At 38.1% G+C, this 18474-nt stretch overlaps 1 protein-coding gene across 1 annotated transcript in view; it reads left to right on the forward strand.

Moving 5' to 3' along the window:
• The first annotated feature begins 2798 nt into the window (after window positions 1-2798).
• LOC122793178 (guanylate-binding protein 1-like) overlaps window positions 2799-18474 on the forward strand; it is a 2019684-nt gene continuing 2004008 nt past the window's right edge. Inside the window, exons 1-2 of the mRNA XM_044061040.1 lie at window positions 2799-2959; window positions 15434-15502. The gene's annotated coding sequence lies outside the window, so the exon portion shown is untranslated. The remainder of the gene's footprint in view (window positions 2960-15433; window positions 15503-18474) is intronic.

The raw sequence follows: 18474 nt of genomic DNA on the forward strand, positions 1-18474 counted from the left end.
AGGAGTGAGGATTAAAGGAAAGCAGGAATTGAGCAATTTAGGTACTGTTGGAGTGAGTAATGATTGTTAATAAAAACAAAACATATGCAATGCATAATGCTTGAATATGAAAATGCTAACATGATTTGTTTTCTTTTGTATTGATGTATGTGTGCCTATGTCTTAATACATAATTTAATATAAGTTTTTAAAAGCAATGAATTAGAAATTATGCACATTAGTCTCTTACTTCAGGAGAAAATGCCAGAAAGAGGAGAATTTGGATAAAAATATTACATAAGAACACTGATTAAAGAATAATGGGATAATATGCTGATATTTGGCGATTTTAAAAGAGCTGTATAATGACTGATATATTAGAATAGCCGTAGTTTTAAAAACTGAAGTTTATGTTGAAGATTTATTTATTTAGATTTAATGTGCTGTATCATGGTTAATAAAGGTGATTTAAAGGGGGAAAGCATAATCTCAGAATTACGCAGACCTTTTAATCTCTTGAGGTTTATAAAACCAAGGGTGGAGCCAAGCATGTATCATGTACACATCATAGCTGGCCTTAAACATAGGCCAGCTAGGCAGCTGCCTAGGGTGCCAGTCTAGCAGGGGCGCTTTTCCAGTATTTATTTTTTTTTACTTTTTTGTAGTAAAGAAATGGATTCCTTAAAATGCGTTGAATAAATACAGGAACAACAGAAGAGTAAGACAAACTGTGATAAAAATGGAGAAAAAAGTGATGTGGCTGGTGTAGCGAGACCAGGATGAGGTCACTGGATGGTGTGGAGGGGTGCTGTGGAGCCTTTTTGCCTAGGACACCATTTGACCAAAGGCCAGGCCTGTGCAGTATACATTTTACAGTAATATGCTTATTTTTGTAAATGGTATGCTAGAATTTATTTAGTCATGAGTAAAACCAAGAGTGCCCAAAGCAAATTTTGAGAGAAAAAATAGCTAAAGAAAGAAAGAAAAGACAAAGGCCTTTTTTAGCTATAAGTTAGAAACCTGGGAGGAAACCCAGATATGCTCAGAACTAGTTCAAAATGATGTCATATTTTACTAAGATACAGATTTTATCACCCCACCTTCACCAAAACCATGTTAAGCTGGCTAAATTTTATTTTTATTCAGCTAAAAAATGCACGTATAATTGCATGAAAAAAGATTTTGTCAAAAGTCCCCCAAAAAATTTGTCTGTGTGTAAATCACTGGGCAACTACAGTAACTGTTACAAGCTAGCAAGTCTATATAATAGTTAATGTAGCAATTTCTGTATAATAATTAGTTGATGTGGAATACGCAATGTATTTATTTATTTAACATTTGTTTATCGGGAAAGTCCGACTGGACACAGGTCATTTTTCATCGGAGGCCCAGGGAGAAAAGCTCCAATTATAAATACTAAGAATTACATTATACAGTAAGCACATATACGTTTATACAATTAAAGTAATAAAGACAAGCACATTTTTAGACAGGTAATAATAGTTGTCATTTACAACAAAGCAAGCAGATTGTTATTAAAGGTAAGAATGTATGCATGGTGAGATAAATAGGAAAAATAGTTTAGTGGCTACAATAAATAAAAAAAACTTGGAGACATTCACAATGCATAAGTACAAAGCTAAATCCTGGAAATATACTATTGTCTAGAGGTGGGTAAGTTTGACTCATGTGTGATTCTGCACGGTTCAGAGAGATGACAAGAGTAGGAGTTATTTTAATGTATGAATGTTTGTGTGTATGTACACTAGTTGACTATAACTGAGTAGACTTTGGTTAATATTTGGTTAGTAGTGCTAAGAGAAGGGCTAGCCAGGATGGTTACAAGGGCAAAGCCAAGTGTCTATTAAATGTGATTTTAGTAGGGTTTTAAACTGTGTCATAGAGTTGCTATTGGTTATAGTAGACTGGAGGTTGTTTCAAGTTTTAGAAGTATAATAGGAGAAGACAGATTCCCCAGCTGAGTTATTGGCTTTTGTGACATCTAGGAGGAGTTTGCTATTTGAGCAAAGGGATCTAGGGGGGGTGTAGTGTCATAAGATTTTGGAGAGCTGGGGTATTATCTGGTTTCTGTAGTAGTTTAAAGGCAAATGTTAGTTGGTTGAAGTGAAGTAGCTGGGGAAGTTCTAACTAGTTGAGATGTGAGGTGATATACAGTGGTGAGCTTTGTATGGGGCATATGTGGCAAATTTGGATATTTTATTGTAACAATAATTTAATTTGGAGAGGTCAGTTTTGCAGAGGTTGGTTAGTATAGGGGAAGCATATAGAAGGGTTGAGAGGAGGCAATAGTAGTTTTTAGTACTAGCAGTTAAAAATGACCTATGCTTGTATAACAGACCTAGTTTTTTGTGGACCTTTTTTATGACTTGAGCGATGTGGATATCAAATTTTAGGTAATTGTACAGTTACAACAACTCTTAATTTTACTTTAAAAAGTAATTAGACTACATCTATTAGTTGAGAAGTCTCAACTCTTCAGGTTCGTCCCTGAGTTTGACTCAAATTTTAGCTCTGCCTCTTTTAATACTTTCTAAAACTGATGACTTTCGGGAAAATGTGGAGAAATGCTTAATAAATAATTACGATAATTATCGTTATAGACTTCTTTTACTTCAGAAAATACACGTTCCTTCATATTTTCTTACCCTGTCAACATCTCGGTTTAATAGCAGTTATTTTAAAAGTGTCCCTCCCTGATTGCCCCCGATTCTGGATTTGTCCCTGATTGGTTGAGAGCTATAATGACAACAGTACTACTGTTGTATTCATAATACTGAACGGGATTGCTGGGGGGCAGTTCCTTCGTGTAACGAACTTCTGCATTCTACACTTGGCACTACCTCGAACTCAGTCTTCTGCTCAGGTTGAGAAAGTTTACTGCGTAAGTTTGCCTGCCAGACCTTAGTGCGAAACTCCGTTACTGTTTACCTCCTACTGCTGACTAGCCTTGGCGAAACAAGTAAGTAAGAATTAAGCCACAGTATGTATAACGGTATGCAGATATTTCATTAGGATGTAAAGATGGCTTGTGTAGCAATCGACTCAGTAGTAGAAGTTTTCATCGTTAGATAACGTACGGTAAACTGAAGAAATAAAATTGCAAGAAAAGGGCAAACCTGTTTGGGGATGTATGGAGGGCTTTGTACCAGTAAACCGTTGTATGAAAATGAAAACATTTAAGGTCTGACTCAATCAATTCGATGAAACAGAAATTGACTGACATAAAAGCTAATTGATACATCGCACAAAAGCAAGCGGGCACCAGCTGTTGATGGACCTTTTCTGAAGCTGTTATTAGTTCGGTATCGACTGCATCTCACAAGAACAGTAACAGAAATGGAATGAATAACAAAGGAAAGAGTATGTAACTTGCTTAGCAAAAATAAGGAGCCACAAAAGGAGCAACAGAAACTGAAAGTAATATTATCCTCTCAACTGTAAGGATTTTCGCAGAATGTCCAAATTTTTGGCTCATATTTCTGGCCTGGGCCTCTTTTTTTCTGGCAAATCATTGGGTAATTAGATCTCAGGATTGAAGTCACTAAATAATGACATACATTTGAGTTTCAGACTTCACATACTTCAGAAAATGTATCTTAAAAAAATCCTGTTACTCTTGCAACTTTCTAAGTTTATAAGAGCAATATTTGAAATATGTCCTTATTTGTACCTCCATTTTGTCAAGCTTTGTCCAGATTTTTTGCATTAACTGGTTGAGAGGTAGTCGTAATATTTTTGTATGTTTTTTCGGGTGGAGTGAGTGTGTCAACTTAGAATAATTTCAGCCAAGGCATACATTAACCTCTCAACTGTCCTCTATTTTGACTCAAAATTTAGGACCGTCCTTTGTAATCCCTCTTAAAACTGGTGACTATTGGAGAAAAGATGGTGAACTACACTTTATAAAAAAAGAATGTGCGTAGTCGCCACAGGTGGCTTCAGCATTCCAACATAATTGTCTTCTTTCATGCTTTGAACCTGCTGGCTACAGTCTTCAGTGGCCAGTCTCACTTTGTACTTCTTGCCTGTACAGTACATTCTGTTCCACTGAATCAATAGCAGCAACAATTCTAAAAGAAAGTGCGAAGGAAAGCAAATGGTGCAAGTACAGTATAAGCTCCTTCGCACTTCCTTACAAAAGATTTCTTTCTACCGCGTGGGCACATTATTTTTTTCCCAATAGCCAATTATTTTGTTATGGCTTACAGTATGTCATCAATTAATTATGCAGCTCTTCCGTAACACTGTAAAGTGCTTCAGGACCATGACTGAAAATATATTAATTAAATAGTGCACTTGCATAGCGATCAAATAAATTAATAACAATTAACAACAAGATGTAGGTCCCACTGTACAAGTGAAGAAAGCACCCCTGAAGGAACAATGAGATGTATGTTAAATGGAACTGAAGAGTTTAATAACACGCTGTATACCAGGAAGTGACGATGTCAATAAATCCAGGTGGGAAAAAAATAATGTGGTATTTAAGGTAAATGGCAACATTTGAAAGAAATAATTTACTAATAAATGATTAATTTTCCATGATGTAATTCATAATTGTGGTAACAAATTATGTCAGATAAGTTCACTGAAATACTGTCCATCTACTAATAATTTGGGGAAAAACAGATAAAGGCTGGAGTAATAAATGACTGATTAAGACCACTGCTCACTTCTAATTGTCTCCTAACACTGGTGTCATAAAAGGGCAAGTCGTGGAAAACTAAACTAATTACATTTTAGAGGGTATGGTACACTTAAAACACAGGCATAGAATAAACAAAATATATCAGGGCTTTAGCAAAGCTTTGAACATTGTTTATCTATTGTTATACATACATGCAGTATATTATTCAATATGCTGATGTGCTTGTCGAAGTAGAAGTGTTACAAGAGGGATTGGCCATTGAAGGCTGTAGCCAGCAGGTTCAAACCATAAAAGAAGAAAATTGTGTTGGAATGCTGAAGCTACCTGTGTGAACCAGTCTGTCAGTACCAGTGAAAACAGGCTAAAGATGAAAGGAACTGAAAGTTGTATGCTCTCCATTTTAGAGTGTTTTACTTCACGCAGTACTATTTATAGTAGATGAGGAACATCGTGTGAAGCTCTGCTTGCTGATCCAGAGGAAAATTAACTTTTTATCATAATGCATCACTGGGTCATGGTATGTGGTGGGTAACGGCTGCAACACAGCAAAGTCCATTAGAAAGGCAATGAGAACACATGGGAGGTATCTTGATCTTGTATCATAAGGCTGTGCCTCATAGCACATTATAATTTCTCAGTTGCAGCACAGAAAGAATATACAGTTGCCAAAAAATGCAAAAAATGACCACCAAAACTAATAGTGTTAAAGAAATTTATGGATGTTTGATACAAGTGATTTTGCCAATATTATTATTTTTAAAAACAGAAAAGTATGTTGGGCATAACAGTATCACAGTACTGTAATATATCTTTTGCAAAGATGAAAAAGGAGAAATTATTGTGCTTTTTCCCCAGTAAACCCGAGACAACATACCCTGATGTATACAGAACTAAGGATGTATTATTTTGGAATTATTTTCGAGGTGGAAAAGAGTGTGTGTGTGTGTGTGTGTGTGTGTGTGTGTGTGTGTGTGTGTGTGTGCGCTCGCATAAAAATGCTGAATATGTAAGGAACAGAAAGAACATTATTAAAACGTCCTATATCTCGGAGAGAAGCCACTATAAATTAATTTGACATTAATTCATTGATTTCTTAAGAAGTTCAGAAATATCTGGCCAATAAGCTAAGATCTTAAGTTATTGCTTTGCTGTGTGCAGAGTTTTCCATACCATGTTAAATATCCCAAATTTTGACTGAGGATTTTGCACCATCCCTCCTAAAACTGGAATTTTTTGAGAAAAAGTAGTAGATTGCAGTCAGGACATACTAATCATCATAGCCTTTGCTTACTTCTTTTTCATCAGTTTTATAAGTTGATTAATTTGTTTGAGGCCCTTTCCCGTAATTATTAATTAAATGCTTTGCTATGGCCCTAATTCTGAATTAAAATGTTGACAGCTATGGTTTTAACTGCTGCTGGATTTGGAGTGATAGATACTGAGTTAATGTTAGGGCAGCATTACTGTTTATTCTGATATATTCTCTGTGATGCAGAAAGCCCTCCTTCAGTGCTGTTACTGCTCCCTCAACAGTAAAATCCTCACTTCCTGACGACATGTTAAAATAGATCAGAAGCTGTTGTGTCTTGCTAACAAAGTGGAAAGATTTCCTGCTTCATAGTGGCACTCTCCCTGGTAAACCAATAGTGAAGGACACTAAGATTTTACAATATCGGGATACGCTTGAAGAGGATGGGGACATAACACTTTAGCTTTTATGTAAAGAAGGGAAGAAGGTCCTTGGGACACCATTGTTCACTCAGAACGTTGATAACATTATAGGATTTGTAAACACACATTTTATGAAAAATAAATCTGCAGCTCAGATGCCTGGCACTCTTTACTGATGTTAAGTAAGTATCGGTTGTTGGTGTTTTGCCACAAAATCATGTTTTTTTTTTTCACAACTGGAGCCAAATTTTCACCCAAAATGAGGAATGTTATGTTCCAGAAGAGAAGGGAAGATTGAAAGCGATGAAAGGGACACAACTTTCCAAGTGCATGTGATATATCTGTAGCATGGAAACAAACTGATGTCCAGATTAGGAGGAGGCTGTGCAGCTTCTGAGGAATTAATCGGTGGACTGGGCATGGATGTACGCACAAGCACTACTGCCTGTCACGAGTCCATTAAATATCTGTTACACTCTCAGAAAATAAAAGTATACTTAACACGAACTATGTGCTTCAGTCCCCATCGAGGGAACCAGTTATCAAACAATTTGTTTAGTATGTGCTTTCTTACTAACAAATATCATGCATTTGCAAACTGCAACATCATAGCCATACCTCTCAACTGTCCCTGCTTTTGCCTCTTATTTTTACCTTATCCCTTGTAAAATGCTTGATGTTATGGTAAATCATTGAGGATTACAGTCAATAATGCCAGTCATTATAGTTTCATAATTGTTATTGCTCAGAAAATGTATGGTGAAAATAAATGTGCTTTGCGTTATTTTGAGCAAATTAGAGTAACATTTAAAAGTGTCCCTAATTTTGGGCTTTGCCCCCACCTAATAAAAGTGTTGGCTTTGTCCTGATACTTGAACAGAGAATTTGAGAGCTACAGTCATATTGTCCTTCCCCCCCATGCCCCACCAAATAAATAGACCCACACAGGCACACACATACACACAGTACTTAACACATGTTAACACTTGGCTGAAGCTTTTCATACCTCTTTGGCCAAATCACACATGCCCCACACAGACATGTAGAAAATTATGACTAGCTACTGCAAAGGCGGATGGTCTCTTCCTGAACAAACATGAAACTAGAGATGCTTTCGTATTCCAGAGGGACCTAAGTCATTGAAAAAAAAAATATTTCACCAAATCCGCACTAGCCAAGTCAGTGGAACTGCCATCTGGTATGTAGAGAAGCTGTGGCATGAACTTTGAACATTTATTCACTCAACTCAGTAACACAGAATACCGGCTAGGTTCTTTATCCTGCTCTCATGCCTTGTTACTAATATTTCTACACTTATATAAAACAGCAGTAACGTGAAATTAATATGCAGTCCCCCATAGAGCAACTGGTCATCACAGCTATAGTCTGCGCAATATTCTGGTTATGAAATATTTTTACCAGTCTACACCCTCCCTCCAACAACTTGCAGTAAGGCTGTGCATGTGTGTGTGTTTGTGTGTGTGTGTGTGTTGTGTGTGTGTGTGTCCTGCAGTAGAGTGGCTTCCTCTGGACTCTTGCTTTGGCAGCGATCAGCCGCCGAACAGCACCTGGACTGCCAAACAGCACCACCGTACGGTGGAGTCTCACTTTTCACTTTACCTTTTCACCCCGAACTCTCACTGCAGTGCCTAAAGAAATTTGACTCCAATAATGATAGTAATTGGACTTACAGAGTTCTTTTAGTTCAGATGATATAAATTAATTTGCATTCTCATATTCTGTCAACATCTTAAGTTAATAGTGCTAATATTTTAAAAATGTCCGTAATTATGTTTGGATTTGCCCTCAATTCTGCTGCAATTTGTCCCTGACTGGTTGAGAGTTATAGCCACGACTGAAAGAGGCAGTGTTCCATATTTTGGAGTTGTAATAAAAATAATGCACCACTTGGCTTTCTGTAGTGACACAATGGAGTCTGTGGAAGTCAACAAATGGGAAGAAATTGCACTTTTTATTCTAGGTGGTTTTGAATGGTTTTGGTGTCTTAGGAGTTTAGTGTAATAACTGGTAGTACTTACTTATTACAGCTTAGACATGAAGAGGCCAATTCAGAAACTCTCCATTTCATGGGGAAGAGATTTGCAAGTTAATATGTAAGATCACTACAAAAAGGGAAAATAAAATGAGGCATCTGACAACAAGAATGAGTAGATGAAACTGTTGATAGGTTAGGACAAGATGTTAAACGTCAAGGACTATAGATAAGACTGGGAGAAGGTGACAGAAGATTGAGAGCTGCTGAATCCACATTGGTTGTAGATAAAGCTGATTGAGGTACTAAACTGTACTCTGCTCATTTCAAGGAGTTTGTCGGCATTGATGTGCCATTTAGTCAGCACAGCTGTATATCGTAGGTGATCATGGCAGGTGAGTGAAATACATTTTCACTGATTGCCATTGTGATCTGGGAATAAACAGAAAGGCATTATTTACTTATTCAGATTATCTTTGCTTCCCCCTTATATCAGATGCCTAATTTTAAATTAATGCCGACAATTTGTAAGCGTGGGTGTAGCCAGACACTTCAGTTTTGTACTCACAGCTGTTTTAGTTTTTCCCCTTTGCAGCTTGGTAGACTGCAGTATCCTTGACAGGTTAGCAGGTGTCTATTACTTAACTCACTAATACATAGCCTGAGTGGAATTTCACACCTCTCAACATCAGCAGATTTTCTGGCTGGATAGCTTTAGCCTGTGCTAAATTCCAGAAATACAGTTTTGCAACCTATATGTAAATGAATGTAAATCTCTGACAAACTGCAAAAGTTACAAAAAAGTTAAATACAAGACAGTTCTTCAGCATATACTTCTCTTGACAATGATGATATTAATTTGTCAGCTAGAGATTATGGTGATATTATATTAAGCAAGTTATTAAATAAAATGTACATTTTATTGTTATACAAACCAGTGCAGTGGAACTTCGTTAATACACGGTAGTCAGAAATAAATGTTTTGGGACTGCATAATAACTCTACATGTACAAGAAGGTTCTGAAAGAGTATTTGTTTGGGTTTAACCTTTTCTTGTTTAAAAAAAAACATCTTGATTGAATTATCACTTATGACATAGCCATTTGTATATATGAAAACAAACCATATTAGGCAGTGTAATTTGTTCCACGATTATTAACATTCTAGTTTTAAAACTACTGATTAAAAGAGACAATGAACACCAAAGATAGTTGAAGAAGAAAGGCGGTAACAGAAATAGCACCTGATAATTATTCACAAAGAATACTATCAAATGCTTCCTACAAAAACTATCATTTTTTTTAACCTGGTTACTCTGACTTACAACTACCAGACTAGGCTGTAAAAGCCTATTGGGATCAATTCTTTCCTAGGATCAACAGTTAATCATGCAATTAATAAAACTTTCTGATGGAACATGGACTATAATTTAGAAGGTCACCATTACCAAAGAAAGTACCTTATCTGAAAGAAGGAATCAAGTTGATAACCAGTCCTGTCACATTGCAAATATGACACAATTTCCCATGGAAAAACTGCTTTTGGCATGACAACTGAAAAATATATATGCGTTAAAGTGAGCTAACTATCCAAAAAGAGAAATTACAAAGTAATATAATAGCAGAAAATTCTATGCACATTATTTATTTATATCTTAAAATTACCTTTTTGAAATAAATACATTTGTCTAATGTTTTCATCAAAGGTTCTGGACCTCAATAATTAGTTTCAATGATATTTCTCCTCCTACTGCCCAACACTACAACCTGTGAGGGATGCACTTATATAGCCAAACTGGAAGCAAAGCCGTCTTCACCCAAGACTGGACTAGACAGTCAAGAGGAGAAGGTAAACACTTTCACCACACCATACTCATCACATAGTCCCTCAAAACCTACACCACCAAAACACACACATAGAAACACAAAACACACACCTACATTCGTAGAGACTCTCAATAAAAATCTGCCCAAGCAATGGGGACCTCCAAAGCAGAAACGCAAGCAATCTCCACCCCCCCCATACACAACCCAAATGACACATAGCCCACAAACTCAGTGTGCGACTCAACCACAGCCCATAAGGCATAACAGTGTACCCAACACTCTAGTTATAGGTGACTCTATAGTCAGGCACACTGATGTTCCACTCAGCAGGCTAAACAAGGAGAAGGTTACTGTCAGCTGCCTGTCAGGTGCCAGGATCATTCACATCATGCACACACTCAGGTCATTCCACAACAGGTACAAATATGACTCTGTCATTGTCCATGTTGGTGTGAATGACCTGAGATGTACCTCCCTGGACTACATGAAAAAAGACATGGAGGAGCTGTCTGATCTTGTAGCCCAGGCAGTTATGACTCACACTGAGTAGCATCCTGCCATCACCCAGAATGATACCACAGTACAAGAATAAAATAATTGACTTCAACAATTGGCTAAGCTTCTGGTGTCATTTTAAGGGGATCCAGTATCTGTCTGCCTGGGATGACATGATCGACAGACCACGATGCTTTGCCAGAGATGGCCTGCACCTGTCACCCTTGGGATTCCGGATACTGGCTAAGGCTCTTGCCACCCCTATAGTGCCTTTTTTAGGCAAGGTTCAAATGACAAATTCACCACTGTAACAGGTACAGGCAAGCAAAATCTGAGGGAAATGCTACTCAGTGCTAGAAGTCTAATCTTCAAAATGCACTCACTCGAGGCACTCCTTAAAATGGAGAACATTGACATGTGTGCAGTGACAGAGACCTGGTTCAAGACTCCAGAGTGCACCCCTGTATTACCAGGCTATAATTCATACCACAGCATTAAGCCTTTCAGCCACCTAACCTGAACCGAAACACTAAAGGCGGAGGCATGTCCATATTCATTAAGGATATCCACACCTCGAGGCTAGTTGCTCAGCATAATGCATCCGAGATTATCCAAGTGCAGCTAACTCTGGGCAAGACCACAATCCAAATTGTAGCTTGCTACAGATCCCCCACCATGCCCCAGGATTCCCACTCCTCATTTCTTGATACACTGGAAAACATTAGGGTACAACCTAACACCCTAATAATGGGCGATTTCAGCTACCCCACCATTAACTGGGAAAACTACTTGCTCAATGTTTTCTGGAATTCATAAATTCCAATACCTTGGTTCAACTTATCCATACCCCCACCAGAGGCAGCAATATCCTAGACCTGGTCATTACTAACATGGGCAACCAGTGTTCCACACCAGAGGTCAATTCCTCATTGGTCAGATCCGACCACAAGCTAATCACCCTAGACATCCACGTCCCACCCCCTCCCCCCATTAGGGAAACCACAGTAAGAATTTCTCCAAAGCCAACTTCACGCTTCTTAAGACAGAAGTGGCAAACTTCACGACACCCATGCAGACGGACAGTAGAGGTACGACTACTGAATCCTACACAAGTGCACTTTATAAGCACTTACACGAGTGCATGGATTGTGCAATCCATAACAGAACCAAGATGCTATCCTCCAAAAAAAGGAAGCCAATCTGGTGGTCCCCTGCAATAAACAAACTCTACAACAGAAGAAAGAAACTGTTGCAAAAAAGAGTAAAATCCCATGTAAGTAAGTAAGTAAGAAGCTGAGATCCCTTATAAAATCCTCCAAAGCTAGTTACGAAAACAAAATCACCACTGATTCTAAAGACAACCACAAAGTATTCTATAGCTATGTCAAGAATCTCAATGGCAGCACTCAGATCTATTCTGCGTTACAGCACAATGGCACTAAATATACAGAGCCAACTGATTTTGCCTTGGTGACCATGTTGGAAATTGTCCACAATCAGGTAGGTTGTGACACAAGACCATCCAGGTTCAAAACACCGCTATACAAATAATTTTCCATCAAGGCAGACGTGGTCCTCTGGATGCTGCCTATTTTTTTTCTACAACAGTGGAAGTAAAATGTGACCTTCTTTCAACTGCTTCCGCATGTCACTCATACCAATAGAAATAAACAAGTTTCTATTAAGAAAAAAAAAAAACAGAAAGAGAAACTTCAAAAATGGTATTTAACTTTGGATTGTTTTTGTTTCTTGGTATGTAAGCAAAGCCGTTTTGTGAATGCACAGTGCAAAGATGCATTTAAGTATTGCTTTTAATATAAAACTTGCCTTTGTTTCTCAATGCTAACACAATTCTTGAATGAAAGTGAGTTGCGCATCTGGGGTCCAGTACTTCAGTCACTATCGCCATGTGACTTACATGTACTTCTATAGCACTGCTACTAATGTCAGAGCATCAACTGATGGCTTGGTAACTTTTTGTCATTCGAATATATGTAAGTACATACCACTGTACCTTTCCATGTACTAATTTCATGACCATGGGAGGTAAGTCGTTAGCATGTATTAACCAGACCCATGTACAAATAAAGCTCATATTAACCAAGTTCCACTGTATTACTATCTCTCGAACTGTAGTAGGTGGATGCAGGTATCAGTGTAACTTTTGATTGTGTAGATTTGATCTTCTGTTTGCTGCAAAGCAAGTTGTTTAGATTTCAGCTTTTTTCAGATAGTTGCATAATTTTGATTTATATACATATGTGCATACTTATTAATCACTTCAGCCATTTTAGTAAAATCAGTTGGTTATCTGTGACTGAAATATCTATCTGTTAGGTACACAGATACATGAAGTTTTAAATAAAAGATACTTTCTACCGTTAAAGAGAAAATTTCCTGTAAGAGAGCAGCCTTACCCTCTAAGAAGCAGCCAAGACAATGTTATCTTATTGAGTAGCCTCCACTTTCAAAACAATTGTTTTACAGCATGCATTTTCCCACCAGAGATAAAAGGTCAAGATACTCACCAATGATTCATAACAGCCATGGCAGATCATCTCCAAAGTGAAATAACCTGTAAATGTTTCAGGGATAATAATTAATTTGATTTCTTGGCTCATCAGCTACACAGTGAAATAGCTTGCAAAGGTTTTTTTGATTGCACTACCCAAATTCTTAAGCGAAAGCATACGTGAGAATATATATATATATATATATATATATATATATATGTATGTAGATATATATATATATATATATATATATATATATATATATATATATATATATATATATATATATACACACACACACACACACATATATATATATACACACACATGCATGTGTACATATATATATATATATATATATATATATATATATATATATATATATATATATATATATATATATATATATATATATATATATATATATATATATATATATATATATGTGTATATATATATATATATATTTATGATGTGTGTGTGTGTGTAAGTGTGGTATAAGTTGTATGTACTGTATATAGAACTTTAAGAGTATTGTGTACAATGTATACAGAGCTTTAGATTGCTGTAGATTGTACATCCATCTTCAAACAAGCAATGGCAGTGAATTAGGTATCTGTGCCTTTGTCAGTGCATGTTTCACACAGTACAAGGCAGTCAAAACAAAACATTGACCAATGTGTTTCACTAAGCTAGCAAGATTATCCTGGATATTCAGTAAAATCAGTGTAGGCACGGTGTGGAGCCCCACGGATTGTTTCAGTGTACATGGTCATGGTCATGGTTCCTTCACTGCAGTGCGCCATATATATTAATTAAGATGCACTGCCGAGAGAGAGATGCTAGTAATATGGATATTGAATCCATGTAGGCAGTAGTGTAGAGAGATATCTTTTCGTTTTTTTTATCTTCCGTAATGCTGGTTTGCGTGGTGCAGAGCTTAGCAGTGTTGAGTTGTGCTTACACGCACACTGCTGACACCTGCCAGACATCTAAATATAGAAATTGGATGTAATTCATTTTATTTTTTATTTTCTTTTTGTAAATGCAAGTTTGCTTGGAATGGCATGGAGTTTAGGAGTGCCGAGCTGTGCTTACACGCACACAGCTGACATCTGCCAGACATCGAACTAGAGAAGCTGGATGTAATTAATTATTTATGGCTGGCTACCCTATTTTTTCTTTTTTTATAATGCTCATTTGTGCAGTGTGACACGTTCCTTAGCACTGCTAACAAGGCAGCTATCTAGTATATGGTAGTTATACTGGTTTTCGCAATATCCAAGTAGATATAAAGGGTGAGTCACAGGAAACAGTGTAATAGGTCCCAGGTTTGAATCCTGCCCAGTCATAACTTTTTACATTTATTGCAGTCAAAATGTATAAGGTGTCCCAAAGGCCCATTAAATTCAAACCCAAAACTGTGACATTTGGCTAAGGTGCTCGTTGCTAAGCACCACTTAAAGATGCTCACCGGCTATCCTTGTTTGCACATTGCTAAGTAGTTCTTAAACATGCTCACCAACTAGCCTTGTTTGGCATTGCTAAGCAGTGCTTAAACATGCTCACTGGCATTCTTGTTTGCACGTTGCTAAGCATTACTTTAACATGCTCAATTTGCTTGCTCATTACCTAACACCACTAAAATGTACAATAGCGGTGCAATGCTAACCACTGCTTATATATGGTCAGTGGTTGTTCCTGTTTGTGCATTGCTAAGCATCACTGCAACATGGTTGTGAGAGTTTTTGCGATGCTTAGCTGGTTTGCATGATGCTAAGCAATGCAGCACTTTTTTTGAATGTTACACTAGGACATATAAGGGTGGGAAAACAGCCTATATTTAGCCAATAAGCGGGAATTCACAGCATGCCTTGGAGTTCCAGTACTCTGTAGGTATGCCTGGTGGAGTTAGTGAGGGTGTGTGCTTTCGGGCACAGAGGTGGGGTGTGCTGGAATCCAAAGTGTTTGTTGGACTCCTGGTCCGTGACCATGAACCTCTGCTGCTGCAGGGTGAGTATCAGGGCTGAGAATGTAAGTCTGAGGCCTGGGATTGGCTGGCTAGGGAACTTATCAGTGTTGATGGTATCCCCTACACTAGTGAGCAGTGTCATCACCACTATGCTGACCTGAGGTGGAGAAAGGAGGACATTGCACCCCTGTGTCCAAGAAGTGAGGGATGGGCATGCCCCACACATATGTAAGTATCCTTCAGAGTGATTTATAAGTATACAAAATGAATATGTGCAAAACTGGTATGCATAATGGTTTGCTTCTCTTCCAACAGCTCCAGCAGACAGAGCTCACAACATGCAGGCCCATGCTGGGCACCTGGCCAGGATTAGCCAGCTGTGTGGTAAGTATGGTTAATTTTTTATAAAGTAGTGCAATAAAGAATAAGCATACCAATAAGAATAAAGAATAAGGATTAATGTAAGACTGTGCTTGTGTAACTGCTGTCTAAAATTAAGTAGGTCTGTAGTCACTGCATGTATTTGAATGTGACTGTTACCAACTGTAAGCAGGAAAGTACTGAACTTAGCAAAGGTAATTGTCTGAGTAATGAACTTCATGACCCATAGTATAGTTCAGTGCTATTTTAGCCCACTTTCAGTAAGATATTGCATTCATAACTACTTGCACTAAGTGTTTGAATCTGACTGACTGCAAATGTAAAACTGAATGCAATAAAGTTAGCAAAGGTAATTGTCTGATTCACAACAGACAGTATGGTTCAGGGCCATTTTCAGCTCACTTTCAGTCAAATAACGCACTGTATATACCCAGTTCAAGAACACATTATATGGGTAAGGAAGTCAGCATTCTGGCTGGATATTAGTCCCATGCAGCCAAGTAAGCCGTGAGCGGCTGTGTAGTCTACGTAATGTACACAAACATACCTCTCAACTGTCACGATTTTTTGTAATGTAATCACAGTTGCCCAAGCTGTGTGGTCCTTGATTAGTGAATACATTTTTACCTGGATTGCAATGTATCTGCAATTCCATTTACAGAGCACATTGTTAGTAATCTATGAGCACAGTATGTGAAGCAGTTCTGTGCAGGTATGTACATGCATCTGTTAGTGCTTGGCCCATACTGGCCCATGCTAACAGCTTGAAAGGTATGTACATGTAACAACATCTATAGCATAATTGCATTTACTGTAATCACAAATGAAACTGCATACCTGTAGAAGTATGCACTAACATTCTGTGTAGTAATATAATCTGCAAAATCACTAATGGTTTGTTTTTCACTCTCCCCCCACACTTTGTCTTCTTTAATTTATTAATGTTATTTATTATTATGATATAATTTTGTTAAACTGTTATCTCTGCTTTATGGGTTATTTCACACTGGTTTGCTGTTAACATACTTACTGTTATGTTATTTAATGTCCCGTTTCACATAATATACCTTAATATGTGTTTGGATTAATCAATATTATGTTCATTATGTTAATACTAACATTGGTTTACTTATTACTAATCTTAACTGATATTTATATCTAATCTACTACAGAACGCCAAGGTAGGCCGGCTCCGGCTAATCTCCCTATATTGGAGCCACCGGCCATGGCACCGGTGCCCAGTACATCTTGGGTACAGCCTGATGGTGCCCCTTCTGCTGCCTCTGTACTACCTGCAGTGTTGGGTAGTTCTGCCCCATAGGCCGGGGCTGGGCCCCCTCTGGGAGCGGTGGTGGACAGGGTGACTTTGTCACCTGAGCTGAACCTCCAGGTATAGTGCTTAAGACGATGTTCCGAAGTTTTGGACATCGCCTGCATCAAATGAAGAACATGCTGGCAGCCTTGGTGGGCAGCCTCGCCCTCAAGCCAAGCCTCCACCACTGCCACACCCAGGGCAGTGATGGAGCAGTGCTGACAATCCCATGGGTGGGGACTTGAGTTGCATTGTTACCTTATGGAGGCACATGTGTCTGCGATTCCACAATCCCCTCCCCATCCAAGGTGTTCACCCCCCTCTTGTGTCACACACCTAAGCTTTCTCACCTTCCCAATGTACCTCCCCCACATAGACCTATATCCTTTCCTCAATATTCTACTCTCAACCTGAAAAAAGGGCATCTGTCCCAAAAAAATATATATATTGTCCCATACATGGCTCTCCATTTTGCACACATGTCCAGAGGACACACGTAATTTTGTCTAACTGGCTTGACAACAAAGTTATGTTGTTGTCACCCCTCAATTTGACGATGACAGTCCAAATTCATCTTCAAATTCTGTTAAAGTGCACATTTGTTGCTATACAAAAAACGGATGGCTGTGGTTCTTTCCTACACTCTTCCTGCACATACCTACCTGCCTTCCACTATGTTTCCCCCCCTACTTGCACCCCATTTTACCACTGTCCTATCTCACTATTTTTCTTTTCTTTAAAGATTTTTTGCATAACGTGGCACAGAGCACCACAATGCTTAGCTGTGCTAAATAGAGCTATATTCATATATGTGTTTGAAATACTAATAAACACGTGCAAAATGTACACCTGTTTCCTATTTTGGGCCCAAGACCATCACACCTGCAGTCTAGTGCATTAACCTGCCACACCACACAGCTGTTAATTAAAGCAGGTGGTTTAGGCAAAACATAGTAATTGCAAGATACCATCATTAAGAACATTTAAGCACAGCTGTGCATCATGCTGGGCCGTGCAAACTTACTTAAAGAAAAATGGAAAAACTGGGAGTATAACTTGAAGTCTGGTACAGGAATACACCACTAGAAAGCCAGACACAGGATAATGGATGTAAGTGAGGTCTCTAATAGCAGGTAAGTGTACACTTTCATCAGCAACATTTACAAACTTACCTGCTAATGAATTAATGGAAACATACACGTTCAGCTGGGGCTCTGGTGGATAAATACATCCCTATGAATCTAGGCACACATTAATGGCTGTAATGGAGGTATGTCACAGCCTGTTTGTGTGCACCTATATCTTGACAAATGCAGATGCTGTAGCAGTCACTCAGTAGCTCAGTCTGCTAAATCTTAGCGAACAGTACCTTTTTGCCACATATGGTCCTGGGTTCAAATCCAGTACTGTGTACCATTTAAATTACATTATTGTGAAGCCATAAATAAATGAATGGGTCATCTACTCTTTATCCACAAAATGCTTTTCAAATTCAGTGTCTGCTTTTCAATGATGGCAGTCAAAGACTTGCAGATAGGCACACTTGACATATCCCTATAGCAACAGTATAAAGTCCATAAGTGTTAGGCCATGCATTAATATGCATTCACAGGAGTTTTGTAACTTGGGTGAAGCAAATAAGGCCCAGTAATATAAGAGTGCA

This window comes from Protopterus annectens, chromosome 1.part0 (genome assembly GCF_019279795.1).
Source record: "Protopterus annectens isolate FY-2018-M chromosome 1.part0, PAN1.0, whole genome shotgun sequence".
Lineage (NCBI taxonomy): Eukaryota > Metazoa > Chordata > Ceratodontiformes > Protopteridae > Protopterus > Protopterus annectens.